The following is a 12,897-nucleotide window of genomic DNA, read 5'->3' as shown; positions in this document are numbered from 1 at the left end:
ACCTAAAAGATTGTAAAATAACAATACTTCAATTTAGAAATTTTTTTAAAAAAAGAGAAAGATACTGGGCGATTACCAAATTCATGCACAGTTAATTCTTCCATGGATTATCTACTTTTTGGATTATTCCCAGCACCTTTTAAATTCCAAGGGGATTTCCCCCAGCTGTTAAGCATTCTTCTCAGTCATCTATCCACCTGTAACTGGTAGAAGTTCAAGGAATGCAAATTCATTTTCTATTAGACTAAATAAACACAATTAGAAAGGAGAAACCCCCAAGGCAAGAACACCTATCAAAGCCAAATATAAATTATCTTTGACTGTTATAATCAGGGAAATAAATGAGAAACCAATGTAATTATCTTTTTAATCTCTAGAGGGACAGGTTTGAATATTTTCTTTTATAGATTTCTTCAGTGCTTTATAATCCTAATGTTCTTTTATATTCATTCTAAATCACTGTTCTTCAATCTGAGCCTGTTTTCTTCTGGGCATCCCTGACAATAATTGAGCTGACCTCAATCCTTGCAAATGTGCTTCCTGTCCTTGTTAATGTACAAACATGGTAACTTTATGCTTTGTAATTTAATTATTGTATATCTAATGATTTACCCCTCATGCTTATTATTTTTAAATCACTATGATATTTTCTAACAGGGGTCCCCAACCTCTGGGCCACAGACCCACTGGTACCTCTCATCAGATCAGCAGTGGCATCACATTAGAAATAAAGTGCACAATAAATGTAATGCTGTAGTTTTTCCAGGAGTCATGTATGGATGCGAGAGTTGAACCAGAAAGAAGGCTGAGCGATGAAGAATTGATGCTTTTGAACTGTGGTGTTGGAGAAGACTCTTGAGCATCCCTTGAACTGCAAGGAGATCAAACCAGTCAATCCCAAAGGAAGTCAGTCCTGATTATTCATTGGAAGGACTGATGCTGAAGCTGAAACTCCATACTTGGGCCACCGGATGTGAAGAGCCGACTCATTAGAAAAGACTGATGCTGGGAAAGATTAAAGGCAGGAGGAGAAGGGGACGACAGAGGACCAGAGGGTAGGAAAACATCACTGACCCAATGGAGGTGAGTGTGAGCCAGCTCCAGCAGATGGCGAAGGACAGGGAAGTCTGGCATGCTGCAGCCCATGGAGTTGCAGAGTCAGACATGACTGAGCGACTGAACTACAATAAAATGCAATGCGCTTGAATCACCCCGAAGCCATCCCTCCCTGCCTGTTCCCCCCGTCCATGGAAAAATTCTCTTCTATGAAACTGGTCCCTGGTGCCAAAAAGTTTGGGCACCACTGTTTATAATATTAGCTACCATGAGTACAATGAGTCATACACTCTTTTAGGAATTTTATACATATTTTCATTTCTTTAATCTTCCCAGTAACTCTAAGTTTAGGTATAATTATTCAATCAATGTATAAAGGAAGAAATTAAGAGATTCTTAGTGAGACTGAATGGCCTCACTCTCAAAGCCCCCATGCATCCTTAATGCTGTATTTTCTCTTATCATGTTGATGAGCTGATTCACTATTGTGAGGCATTTGGGGTTATTTCTGATTTACTGTAGTGATAATTATATCCCATAAACATTTCTTCCCTCATCATCCTGGGTCCCCACATAGCTCAGTTTCTACAGAGTAGCACGTAGCACTGCCCAAAGTAATTTTAAAGATGAATACCAATTTTCATGTTGTCTCTCAAAGAAGAATCACAGGGGATTCAATTCAGAACTCATAACACTACTTACCAGACCCGCTTTCTTCATTCCCCAGTTCTCTCACACTGTATAACTGCTGGAAGGACAGTTAAAGTCTGAACCACCACGAACTGCCTACATGCCAAAACCCTGCAGCCCTCCTGTCTCCATATGCCCCCCACTGGCTCCTTTTTTTAGAGATCACCGCAGCATGGTGGGCTGGTCCTTCCCCTGGCTCTCACCACTCTGGTCTGGCTTCTCTATCATTCTAATAACCCATCCCCAAAGGAAATAAGTCTCATATTATGTTAGTTAGAAATATGGACTGTGCAGAAACAGGCGGAGAGGAAATCTGGGAACATTCATACATGAATACATTTTATTCACTTATGTGTAAGTTAAGGTTTCTGATTTTTTTTTTTTTTCATTTGAGAGCCCCCCCTCCCCCTTGAATGATAATGTCCAAAGTGAGATTGATGAGCACTGAAAAGATCTGGTAACAGTGAATAGTTTTTGTTTTATTTAAAAATCTTTGGTTTGGCTGCACTGGGTCTTTGTTGCAGCACACAGGCTTTCTCTAGTTGTGGCATGTGGGCTCTTAGTTCCCCGAGCAGGTTATCAACCCTAGTCCCTTGCATTGGAAGGCAGATTCTTTTTATTTATTTGTTTATGGCTGAGCTGCGTCTTCGTTGCTGTGTGTGGGCTTTCTCTAGTTGTCGTGAGCATGGGACCACTCCTCCCTACTTAAAGGACGCAGTCTTCCTACTGCAGTGGCTTCTCTGGTTGCAGAGCACAGGCTCTAGGGTGCTTGGGCTTCAGTCACTATGGCGTGTGGGCTCAGCAGTTGTGGCTTTCAGACTTACTTGCCTTGCAGCATGTCGACTCATCCCAGACCAGGGATGGAACCCATGTCTACTGCACTGGCAGATTCTTAACCACTGGACTTCCAGGGGAAGTCCCACAGTGAATGGTTTTAATCAGGAAGTACTCCAACTACTTTAAAAAAATAGATCCTATGATTACAAAGAAGTTGACTTGTCATAAAGCTTAAAATACATTTTTACTTTATATGCCTTTTTTAATTTTTTTTTTAAGGGCTTCCCTGGTGGCTCAGATGGTAAAAGCATCTGCCTGCAATGCGGTAGACCTGGGTTCGATTCCTGGGTCGGGAAGATCCCCTGGAGAAGGAAATGGCAATCCACTCCAGCACTCTTGCCTGGAAAATCCCATGGATGGAGGAGCCTGATAGGCTACAGTCCATGGGGTCACAAAGAGTTGGACACGACTTCACTTTCACTTTCCTGCCTTTTTAGGTGGTCAATATATTTTATGATTAAAACTAAAGTATAAAATTCTGATTACTTTATAATAACTAGCAAATATCTATTGGTGAAATGCAGTAGCGTATAAAATACAAGTAGCCCCAAACTTTCCTGTTTTCTCTTCTCTAATGGTCTAAAGAAGAAAAACAGAGATTAAGACTCTGAAAACAGCTCCTTCTGCTGCTGGCTGTTGCCATAAGAACCTTTCTTTTGGTTTTGGCCAGCTCTCACACTCTCATCTTTGATGAGTCACTAGTCTTGGGACTGGTTTGGGGTCATCACTGGGGAAAATTGTGAAGTAACCCAAGCGTTTGTTTGGTATGCCCCAGATTGCTTTGGCATGTACTTCCTGTCTCTGGCACTCTTTTTTTTTTTTTTTTTCCAGGTCCTCCTATCAACTTTTCCTTTCCAATCATATCAATCATTTACATATTAGTAGGACTTTAACTCGGAGAAGGCAATGGCACCCCACTCCAGTACTCTTGCCTGGAAAATCCCATGGGCTGAGGAGCCTGGTAGGCTGCAGTCCATGGGGTCGCTAAGAGTCAGACACAACTGAGCGACTTCACTTTCTTTTTTCACCTTCATGCATTGGAGAAGGAACTGGCAACCCACTCCAGTGTTCTTGCCTGGAGAATCCAAGGGACAGGGGAGTCTGGTGGGCTGCCATCTATGGGGTTGCACAGAGTCGGACACGACTGAATCGACTTAGCAGCAGCAGCAGCAGGACTTTAACTGGAGCTTCCCAGGTGGTGCTAGTGGTAAAGAATCCACCTGCCAATGCAGGAGACCCAAAAGACACAAGTTCGATCCCTGGGTCGGGAAGATCCCTAGGAATAGGAAATGGCACCTCATCCCAGTATTCTTGCCTGGAAAATTCCATGGACAGAGGAGCCTAGTGGGCTCAGCAAAGAGTCAGACAAGAGTGAGTGACTGAGAACACACACACACAGGACTTTAACCCTATATACTCCCCCTTCTCAGAGATATTTGCTTGTGTTGCCTTATCTCTAATTGTGAACGCAAAGGTTTGTTTCTGGTCCTGGAGTTTTAATCACTAATGAGCTGATGTAAACTATGGGCGAAGACTGACTGCCCAGGTGTCTTCTCTTATGGTTGTACAGACAGTCCATGGCTTAAGATGCTTTGGCTTAGCAACTTTTTGGCTTTACAGTGATGCAAAAGTGATAGACGTTCAGTGGATACCATATTTAAAATTTTGTATTTGGGTTTTTTTGGGAAGGGTGGCTAGCCATGTGCAGTAGGATACTTATTTATGGTTCTGGGCAGCCACTGAGCCACAGCTCCCAGTCAGACACTCGGTCACAAGAGTACAGGCCAAATACACTTAAAACCATCAGTACCCAGACAGCCATTCTGGTTTCACATTCAGTGTGCTTGTATACATGCTAAGTTGTGTCAGTCATGTCCAACTCTGTGCAACCCCATGGCCTGTAGCCCACCAGGCTCCTCTGTCTATGGAACTCTCCAGGCAAGAATACTGGAGTGGGTTGCCATTCCCTTCTCCAGGTGTAGTAGTCAATAAATTACATGAACTAGTCAACGCTTTCTTCTAAAATAGGCTTTGTGGTAGATGATTTTGCCCAACTGTAGGTTCATGTGAGGGCTTCCCTGGTGGCTCAGTGATAAAGAATACCTCTGTCAATGCAGGAGACTCAGGTTTGACTCCTAGGTCAGGAAGATCCCATGGAGGAGGGCACGGCAACCCACTCCAGTATTCTCGCCTGGAGAATCCCATGGACACAGGAGCCTGGTGAGCTACAGTCTATGGGGTTGCAAAACAGCTGGATATGACTTAGCGACTAAACAACAGCAAGGAGCATCAGGGTTCATGTAAGCGTTCTGAGCACGTTAAGGTAGACTGGGCTAAGCTAGGATGTTTGGTAGGTTAAATGTATTATGTGCATTTTTAATTTATGATACTTTCAACTTATGATAGATTAACTGGGATATAGCCCCATCAGAAGTTAAAGATCTACATTTTACAAGTCTGTATATATTCTCAGTTTACGACTATGACCAGCTCCCAGATTTTTCTGTAACTCCAAGTTTTGAGGTCAAGTGCACGTCTGTCCACACCGGCCTTGCTTGGGCTCACTCACACACATGTGAGAAAGAACAGAAAGGTGGCAAAACATGGGGTGTACTTGTTAGGGAAAGAAATGCATGCAATTTGTTAAGAATAAGTTACTAAACTCACTTTCTATGCAGTTCTTTATCTCTTTCATAATGCGTCTCTGGTGTCAGACTAAACCTGGAGCTTTTTTTTTTTTTTTGCTTTCCTTTTTTTTTTTTTTTTTTTTTCCAGTTTGACAAATGGATGGACACTCAGAGGAGAAGAATCCTGACAGTCCTGTTAGAATGCTGCTCCCTATCACAGCAAAAGTTCTGCTGTTGAAAGCTTCAGGAGAAAATTCCAGCAGAAGCTCTGGATTTTACTACCAAGCTCCCAAAGGTGTTATCTTTATACATCATTTCTTTCCTGGACCCCCAAAACCTTTGTCGCTGTGCACAGGCACAGATAAAGAAGCAGGGTTCGGTGTTTTGTAAAGACAGCCTAGAAAACACTGAACCTTGAGGGAAAAAGAAAGCACACATACAAAACTGAGCACCAACAAGACGCTAACCACGTTTCATTTGCACAGTTTGGATTGGCCCCATCTCTTTGTGTCTGGCTGTGCACTTAGCGCTCAAAGGGGAGAAAAAGTAAGCCATCGCTAAGTGTCCGTAAAATAGTATTAGCCAGTTGGGCAAATATATACACATGTATATAATGGTTCATCATCAGAATAGTCTTATATTGCAGAGCAGAGGACCATAGTAAAACTGAGAGTTTAGAGTGCAGGCCATTCATAAATAGAAAAGCATGAAATAAGGTGCTAATGTGATAAATACAGAAGCATGTGAGACTAAAGGAGTTCAGAGTGGGCAAATGTGCTCACAGGTTGGAAAAGCATCTGACCATTATTTTCTTACAAATAATTTCATGGTGTATTCAAGTATATTTTTTAAGATATAAAATTGATAGTCATTTTGTTGATTTCTTTTCATAGTCTAGAAAGACCAGAAATTCCCTGTTACTGTGCATTCACATGGTAACTTTAGTTTTTAAAATTAAGAAAATGAAAAAAAATTAAGAAAATGAATGCAGTAAGATAGATGACATTTAATAATTGGTGCTGGGACAATTGGGCAGTATCTGGAAAAAAATTCTAGAAGGATAAAAGACTGACATGAAATTATGGAAAACCATTCCCTACTCAAAGGAGGGAATTCCCTGGTCCAGTGGTTAAGTCTCTGCTCTTTCATTGCTGAGAGCAGAAGTTCAATCCCTGTTTGGGGAACTAAGATCCTGTAAGCCACCAGGCATGACTAAAGAGGAAAAAAGTGTAATTAAAGGAAATCTAGGGAAGGAAGACTTTGTGAGTAATCTATAATATTCAGAGCCTCAAAATAAAATGTATAACTTAAAATCTTTATTTATTTTGTATATTTGGTATATATATTATATATGCTTTATAAATAAAGAAAGCAAGATTTTCAGTTGTGATTATAAAAGTTAAAATTTTCTCCATCGAGAAGAAAACTGTAAATAAATACAGACAGTAAACAGGAGGGAGCTCCCTGGGAGTGGTTAGGACTCAGTGCTTTCACTGATGAGGGCTCAGGTTCAGCCCCTGGCCCAGAGACTATGAACCCACAAGCTGCTGCAGTGTGGCCCCCCAAAATTAAAATGAACGGGGGAAAAACATATTTCCAGCAAAGGGGTAATTTTATTATTTTTTAAAGAACGACTATAAATCTACATTAAGAAGAAAAAAAAAGTAAAGCCTAGCAGAAAAATGAGCAAAGGAAGTGAACAAATAGCTCACAGAAAGAAAAGCAGATGTTTCTAAAATAGATAAAATGCTTAGCCTCCTTTTCATGCCATCGTTTGTGACTCATATGGATTGAGTTTCTTTTTTTCTTCTTTTAGTTTCTTTTTTGATGATAACATTTTATATTGTTAGGGATGTGGGGAAACAAGCACCTTCATATGTTGCACCTTCATAGATAAATTGATGCAAACACCAAGGAGAGCAATTTGGTAGTACCCAATTTTTAAATAAAGATTCCTGGACATTCCCTGGCGATCCAGTGGCTTTCACTACCAAGGGTGTGAGTTTGATCCCTGGTCGGGGAACTGAGATCCTGCAAGCCATGAGACATGGCTAAAAACTTTAAAAATCTTTTTAATTAAAAAAAAAAAACACACACACACAAGATTACCTTTGGCCAGTAGTTCCACTTCTTGGAATTTGTCTGATGGGTATACTTCAACACATGCAAAATGTATGTCTATATAAGAATATTGCATCATTGTTTGTAGTAGCAAAAGGTTGGAAACAATGGAAATGTCTGCTAATAGCAGACTGGTTGCAACTATCTCCTCAATATATCATCAATAAAACAACAAAGGTGCAGAATTATCCTACCACTTTGGAAGAATAAAAGAATGTATCCATATTTGTTGCTCTTCTGGAATGGCACACAAGAAGCCAGTAACAATGGTTACATTCACAGAGGGAAATGAGTGGCTATATGACAAGGATGAGAGAGGCTTTTTTTTTTACTTTTTTTACAGTGTGCCCCTTGGTATCTTTGAATTTAGTATTGATGTACACATATTATTCTAAAATTGAAACAATTTGTTTTTTAAAAAACATAGTGTTTTAAATGCCCAGTAATAGAGTATCACTCTGCCATATAAAGAATTATTAGGCAGTCATTAGAAAACATGTTTTGGAAGAACAGAGATGCTTATTATGTGTAAAATGAAGAAAGCATGATTTTATTTTTTTTATTTTTTATTTTTTTAGAAAGCATGATTTTAAATTGCATGCAGTTTCCCAATTTTGCTTTCATATATACCTGAAAAACAGAAAGGAAAATAACTCTACCAGCTTGTTGATAATGTTTGGTCATCTCTGATTGACAGGGTTCTGGGTATTGTTTTTCTTCAGGTTTCTCAGAATTTTCCATGTTTTTCACAATGAGAATGTTATCATTCCAGGGAGATGTGATACGAAATAGATAATCTTATCATCTATGTATACCATATGTCAATCTTGGTAGATTTCACCATTGTATTTAATTTCCCAGAACTGACTGTGAGGCAATTGTTCTTTAGCTAGATTTAAAGTAAACAATAAAGTCATTGCACCAAGATGAGCTTTGAGCTGTTTAAAAATGTGGTGCGGGTTGTCTTACAGTTTTGAAAGAGCTTCTCTACCATCAACTTTCCTCATTCCTGTTTAGTTTTAAACAAACAAAAAGCAGCAAAAATCAAACACAAAGCAAAATTTTATCTATCCCCAGTGCAGGGGGGGGACACCCCAACTTAACTACCCAGGTCTAAACCCTATCTAAGTCAAAAGAGGAAAAGGATGAGAGTTGAGAAAAACTTTTTCCCCATCACCTCCCTCCCAAACCCCACATCTTGATTGAATTAACTAACCATATGAGGATTAAGGGCAGTGCAGTTTCATTCTGGGTTGTACAAAGTGGTTGTGATCTCTGTTTCTGCCTGCAGTGTTGTATAAGATCCTCTAAGCCTTTTCCTCCATCTAGATCCTGAACCTACTGTTTCTCCTAATTGTGCTCCCCTTCTGCTTCCCTCTCCCCTACATGTCTTACCTTCAGCCCATAAAATAATCCTGGATGTAACACACTGGCCACCTGATGCGAAGAGCTGACTCATTTGAAAAGACCCTGATGTTGGGAAAGATTGACGGCAGGAGGAGAAGGGGACAACAGAGGATGAGATGGTTGGATGGCATCACCAACTCAATGGACGCGAGTTTGGGTAACTTTGAAACACCGTACACAATGGATGGAAAAAGGAGGAAGAGAGATAGATAGATAAACAGATGGATGGGTAGCGAGTTCCATTACAGAGTGTTCTGCTCCTTTTGGGGGCACTCAAACATTATTTATTATTGAGTTAACCTTGAAAAAGAGGCCAGTTTTCCAAGGATGAAATGAATGTGAAGATTAGCTATCATCTCTGCAATTCATGATAAGAGACATGGAATGCCTAGTCTCAACGTTATATATGGACTTGACTCTAGTTTCTACTAAGACTTATTTAAAACCTGGAATAAATTATTATAAAAACTACTACACATAATAGGGTCACCTCCACCATTTGCTGGCTATGTAGGATTGAACATAATGCTATGAAAATGGAATGTACAGAATACTTTTTAAAAAATGCACTAATTTGGCAACACCAGATGTCAGTTGCAGCATGTGGAATCCAGTTCCCTAACTAGGGATCAAACCCTGGCCCCCTGCACTGAAAGCATAGAATCTTAGCCACTAGACCACCAGGGAAGTCCTCAGGACAAATAATGCTTTATTGAATCTTAAATGCTATTTAGGACACACCAATATAGTATGAGTCATTGTGTTCCCTTTATATATTTAGTTAAATCATAAGAATGGAGGGAAAACAGAAGCATATCATGAAAAACAAGCAGTGTGCCAACTGGAGTTTCTGTAGCCTTCATACAATGTTCATATGCAGACTCCCAGAGATCCTTCAGTTCAGTTCAGTTCAGTCACTCAGTCGTGTCTGACTCTGTGACCCCATGAATTGCAGCACACCAGGCCTCCCTGTCCATCACCAACTCCCGGAGTTTACCCAAACTCGCGTCCATTGAGTTGGTGATGCCATCCAACCATCTCATCCTCTGTTGTCCCCTTCTCCTCCTGCCTTCAATCTTTCACAACATCAGGGTCTTTTCAAATGAGTCAGCTCTTTGCATCAGGTGGCCAAAGTAATGGAGTTTCAGCTTCAACATCTGTCCCTCCAATAAACACCCAGGACTGATCTCCTGTAGGATGGACTGGTTGGATCTCCTCACTGTCCAAGGGACTTTTAAGAGTCTTCTCAAACACCACAGTTCAAAAGCATCAATTCTTCGGTACTCAGCTTTCTTTATAGTCCAACTCTCACATCCATACATGACTACTGGAGAAACCATAGCCTTGGCTAGACGGACCTTTGTTGGCAAAGTAATGTCTCTTCTTTTTAATATGCTGTCTAAGTTGGTCATAACTTTGCTTCGAAGGAGTAAGCATTTTTTAATTTCATGGCTTCAATTATCATCTGCAGTGATTTTGGAGTCCAGAAAAATAGTCAGCCACTGTTTCCACTGTTTCTCCATCTATTTTGCCATGAAGTGATGGGACCAGATGCCATGATCTTCGTTTTCTGAATGTTGAGCTTTAAGCCAACTTTTTCACTCTCCTCTTTCATCAAGAGGCTCTTTAGTTCTTCTTGACTTTCTGCCATAAGGGTGATGTCACCTGCATATCTGAGGTTATTGATATTTCTCCCAGCAATCTTGATTCCAGCTTGTGCTTTCTCCAGCCCAGCATTTCTCATGATGTACTCTGCATATAAGTTAATAAGCTGGGTGACAATATACAGCCTTGATGTACTCCTTTTCCTATTTGGAACCAGTCTGTTTTTCCATGTCCAGTTCTAACTGTTGCTTCCTGACCTGCATACAGGTTTCTCAAGAGGCAGGTCCGGTGGTCTGGTATTCCCATCTCTTTCAGAATTTTCCACAGTTTGTTGTGATCCACACAGTCAAAGGCTTTGGCATAGCCAGAGATCTTTAGGAAGTTCCAAAGTCTTATCTGAAGCTTAGTTTCCCCATTTGCAAGGGGAGAATATTAATTATACTACCCTTCAGGTTGTGACGAGGATGGTTAATAGGTGCTCAATAAATATTAGTTGACTTGGATTCTGTCTGAATTAACATTAAAAAAGAAAAGAAAAGAAAAAGGGGTACCCAAAGCCAGTGCTCTGTGAGAACCTGGAGGGATGGGATGGGGAGGGAGGTGGAAGTGGTGTTCAGGTTGGAGGGGACACATGTATACCTATGGCCAATGTATGGCAAAACCATCATAATGTTGTAATTATCCTCCAATTAAAAAAAAATCTTCCTGCCTTGTTAGGAAGCACTTCAGGTAAGAGGTAACTTGGTTGTGATTTGGAAAAAAGGACCAAAAAGAAACTACTTGTGAATTCCAGGCCTGGTTTATCAAGTTAAAATTATGTTTGCTCTGATTCATTCATGAATGAATCCATGAATCCACTTCCCCAGTGGCTCAGTGGTAAAGAACCCGCCTGCAGTGCAGAGAAGTAGATTCGATCCCTGGGTCAGGAAGATCCCTTGGAGGAGGGCATGGCAACCCACTCCAGAAAAAAAAATAAAGAAGTTCTCTCAGTACCAGGGTGACGGCTCAAAACCTAGAGAAAGTGGACATGTAAACTGAATAGTTTTTTAACATTGTTTTTCCAGGGTGAGCTGGCATTGGAAGAATTTAACTGAACTGGATCATCTCTGGATGCTAAAATGTTTACGGTTTAACTGGTATATCGATGTCTCCCCAACTCCCTATGAGCAGGGTGTATGGAAGAAGCATTATATTTAAATGGTGAAAGAACTCCATGTTACCAAGCCCAAGGTAAATTTGGGAAAAGAAGAATTACTAACATCAGCTACTTAGAAATTCTAGAACTAAGTTGGAGAAGGCCATTGGTTCAAAAGAAATATACCATGACTTCAAAATTCCCTTGTTCTAAGAACTTAACAGCTCTTTTCAAGATATCTATGTTAGTTGAAAGTCATCTGACACTCACAAACCACAGTTCCACCCAGGTTATGACTTGGAGCTCCTCATTCTCTCCACATTCCTGGATTTCTATGTCTCTGACGCCTAGAGTACACAATTCTGACACTGGGATTCTGTGGGTAATGTGCAGTATTTATTACCTATGGGTCATCAAATTTTATTTAACTAATTCAAATTTTCTGTGATTCTACCAGGCAAACTGAAGTTTATGTTTCTATCATTAATAAGGAAAAGTTTGCAAAAAATTAGTAATTAGGAAATGGCATAATGGGCATATTACAGTTCTTTTCACTTTAGAAACTAGCAATGTAAAGTCCTTACATATAATTGTAAACAGTAAATAGTATGAGCATAAATTTTTCTAGTGGTTTTCTATGCATTGCAACCAATGTTTATGTTCATTATTATAGTCACAGTTAATTAGATAACTTATGGGAAATTTTTATGAGCTTTTTCTTTATGGCATGATCTATATACATGCAGAGTTGTGCATCATTTTGTGTAATAGAAGAGTTCCTGAAAATTATGTGTAAATTACAATTTTAAAATTATTTTTAAAACCATGGGAATTTTTTTAAATAGAAAAGCTGCAGTGAGTCCTTTTTGAATTGGAGAATCCTTTTGAAATATGAATAGTTGGCTCTTAACATGCTGATTTACATTTCATTTTATTGTGTTTACTTGAAGTAGAAACTCTACATTTAATAAAGTAATAAACTGCATAATTAATATTGTTATAATTACAGTCTTTCTGTAATTATAAAAAACAGTCTTTCTGTTTTTTATAAAAACAGATAAAAAGATGAAAGCAGTCTTTCTGATTTCAATGATGGCTGTTCTTCATGAGAACTTCTTTTAAAAAGAAAAATGTAAAGTGCAGTGGTGGAAGAGTTATTTTATTTTATTTTTTATTTTTTTAAATTTTATTTTATTTTTAAACTTTACAATATTGTATTAGTTTTGCCAGATATCAAAATGAATCCGCCACAGGTATACCTGTGTTCCCCATCCTGAACCCTCCTCCCTCCTCCCTCCCCATACCCTCCCTCTGGGTCGTCCCAGTGCACCAGCCCCAAGCATCCAGTATCGTGCATTGAACCTGGACTGGCGACTCGTTTCATACATGATATTATACATGTTTCAATGCCATTATAAT

The 12,897-nt window shown here is 39.6% G+C and overlaps 1 long non-coding RNA gene across 1 annotated transcript; it reads left to right on the top strand.

The window, feature by feature from the left end:
• Window positions 1-669: 669 nt before the first annotated feature.
• LOC133243957 (uncharacterized) lies at window positions 670-7,304 on the top strand. Its single transcript, XR_009735231.1, has 2 exons — window positions 670-1,083; window positions 5,359-7,304. It is a non-coding gene; the product is annotated as an uncharacterized LOC133243957 (long non-coding RNA).
• The last annotated feature ends 5,593 nt before the right edge of the window (window positions 7,305-12,897 follow it).

The sequence above is a fragment of the Bos javanicus genome, unplaced genomic scaffold (genome assembly GCF_032452875.1).
Source record: "Bos javanicus breed banteng unplaced genomic scaffold, ARS-OSU_banteng_1.0 tig00001692_1, whole genome shotgun sequence".
Taxonomy (NCBI): domain Eukaryota; kingdom Metazoa; phylum Chordata; class Mammalia; order Artiodactyla; family Bovidae; genus Bos; species Bos javanicus.
Note: the sequence above shows the minus strand (reverse complement) of the source record. Positions and strands in the feature narration are given on the sequence as shown.